The sequence below is a fragment of the Impatiens glandulifera genome, chromosome 1 (assembly GCF_907164915.1).
Source record: "Impatiens glandulifera chromosome 1, dImpGla2.1, whole genome shotgun sequence".
In the NCBI taxonomy this organism is placed as follows: Eukaryota; Viridiplantae; Streptophyta; class Magnoliopsida; order Ericales; family Balsaminaceae; genus Impatiens; species Impatiens glandulifera.
In genome coordinates, this window is record NC_061862.1 from 69,620,828 (window position 1) to 69,623,686 (window position 2,859).

General features: G+C 28.8%; 1 non-coding gene across 1 annotated transcript; it reads left to right on the plus strand.

Moving 5' to 3' along the window:
* Positions 1 to 2,141: 2,141 nt before the first annotated feature.
* Positions 2,142 to 2,214, plus strand: TRNAK-UUU. Its single transcript has one exon. It is a non-coding gene; the product is annotated as a tRNA-Lys (tRNA).
* Positions 2,215 to 2,859: the final 645 nt, after the last annotated feature.

Consider the following 2,859-nt stretch of genomic DNA (forward strand, 5'->3'; position numbering starts at 1 on the left):
TCTTGTTTCAAATTAAAAATGGTCAATTAATTTTTGTATGTCTAATTTTTTTGATTCATTATATAATTATACCTAATTATCTTTATTTTGTTTTATATTATAATAATTTAAATTCGTTCTGAAATATTATAATTTTTAAAAGATAAAAAATGGGATAAAAGAATAGGCTAATTATATGATGAGGATAATTTAATTTGAAAGTAAAAATTAATAAATTTGGTTAATTTTTTTGGGAATGAGTTCTTCGTGAGTGGGCCCCATAAAAGCGGACCCCGCACGCATGTGTTTGTTTTGGCTTCCCGGGTTTCCGTAACCCGTACTTCCAGCCTGTCATTATATTGTGATATTAATTTATTTATATTTAAATTTAATACAAAAATAAAATCTCAATTCAATTCAAAATGTCCGCTTATTATAACATTCAATTCAAATATACTGTAAAATCGATCAAATTGGTCAAATATTTATTTAATGATATCTTGACGTTAATAGTGATATAATAATTTTTTAAAATAAAATCTGAATCAATAGTTATGAAACAAGGATAGTATATCTTAATTCTTATTTATTTCTTAAACTTGATGCGATCACACTTAATAAACAAAGATAATATGCTAAATAATTCTTGATTCAGATTTCATGTAAATATTTTTTAGATTAACTTATGATAAATCAAGAAAATTTTGTCCCATTTAGTTCAACTCATTTTCTTTTCTTTTTTAATTTTATTTTGAAGTTGACAATCCTACAAATAATCAATTGGAGGTTATAACAAATATATAATGATTCCATTTTTTTCAAAATTTTAATAAGGATCTGCTCATTTGAAATGGGTTATTGAAAGTTAATGAGTTTAGGTAATTCATTATATTATTAATCATAACAAAAATAAACAATCTACAAATTAATATTGATCTTCAATAAATGAAATTTATTATTTGAAAAAAATGTTGATTCAAAATCTGGCATTGCATTGGAATCAGGGGACTCTCAGTTAGACTGTACTATTGTGGGGTGTCTCATAGCCAATTAGGCTCAGACTGTCTCATTAGTTTTTTTTTTTTTTTTTTTTAATTTATTTATTTTTAATTGTTGCTTGTGACAGATGATGATGGACGGATAGTGATGGACGCCACAACACACAAGCACATATTTGAGCTTGTTTGATCTTTTGGTTATTTCACGGTTTTCTTAGATTTTTATATAAAATAAAACTTATTACTAGGATTTTTATATGGTTATTTCACGGTTTTCTTGGATTTTTATATAAAATAAAACTTATTAATAGGATTTTTATAAGCATCATTAATGATTACGATGGAATCAACTGTCCTAAATAGGTTTATTTGGTTTATTTTGGCTAAAGTGGCAAAAAAAACCTATATGAAATATGAATAAGTTTATTTGGGTATAATAGGTTTTGGGAAATTTAAGTCCCCACTGTTGTTAAAAATTACGGAGCGTGCCACTAGATAATAAGGTTTAATAATTTAAAATTTAGAAAAATTAGTAGGGTTAAAATGATATTTTGAATAGAGGAATTAAGTGATTGAAATGATTGAAGTGATGGAGAGGAGGAGAGAGAAAAATCAAATTTAATTTAAAAAAACCAAATAAGAGAGTAATATTAAATGTTTAGTATTGGGGGGAAATTTGACGAAATGACCTTAAAGACTGGGTTATTTGACCTGGTGGTAATTTGATAATTTAATTGCGCTCGTGGTGATTTTATTTTTTTTGGACGATTTTGCCTTGTCGCGAAACGCTAAGTCACTTAGCGTTTCGCGAAGTGAAAATGTGTGAAATGTCCAAATTACCCTTACTATTTAATATAACTTCCCTCATTTTTTTTTCATTTTTTTTCTTCTCCTTCTCTCTAAACTGGGCGGCGGCGATCGGCGGCGATGGCGGCGAAACGACAATGAGTTTCACGACGAGCACGAGCACTGTTCCACTTGGTACGTTTATCTTATGATATTTCAAGTTTATTGATGTTTGGTTTATGCATCTTCGAATCACTGTTATTTAGAGTTTACTTCCCGTTTCGCTAAGGACTTACCGTTTCGCTAAGGACTTCCCGTTTCGCTAAGGACTTCCCGTTTCGCTAAGGACTTATCGTTTCGCTAAATATTTTAACATGAGTTGTCTTAACTCAGCTGGTAAAGTGCATGGCTTTTAACCATGTGGTTGTGGGTTCAATTCCCATAGATGGTGTTTTTATAGTTTTTTTTTTACTTTTGCATAAATCAAATGCTCATTTGTAGGGAAATGATTATTTTTAATTTGATACATAAATGAAATGGTATAGAAAATGTTTGTTATGGTTATGTTTTAATTTGATGCATAAATGAAATGGTATAGAAAATGTTTGTTTGTTTTTTTTTACTTTTGCATAAATCAAATGTTTATTTGTAGAGAAATGGTTATATTTTAGTTTGATGCATAAATGAAATGGTATAGAAAGAAATGAAACAAAATCAGCTTAAACATTCATTAACAAATACCAAAAGCAGCTTAAACATTCATTAACAAATACCAAAGAAGTAGTTCACTTTTTACATATTATTATTTTCTTAATTAGAATTAATTTATTTATTTACTGAAGTAATCTTCAGTCCTGTCCTTGAATCCAATTTGTCCAAAAGTCAATGCCAAGAACAATCTCAAATGTCAAGTAACCAGCCTAACCTGTTTGTTTACTTGTTTATGTATATTAATATTAGAAAGAAACAGAAATATATTTTAATTGCTCAGTCCCAATGCTGGAAAGAGTCCGTTGATCGCCGGAATACTAGAAGGTGCTAACCATCCGATCAACCCAAACCCAATCACGTTCAGATCTTTCCGTAGCCAATCCCT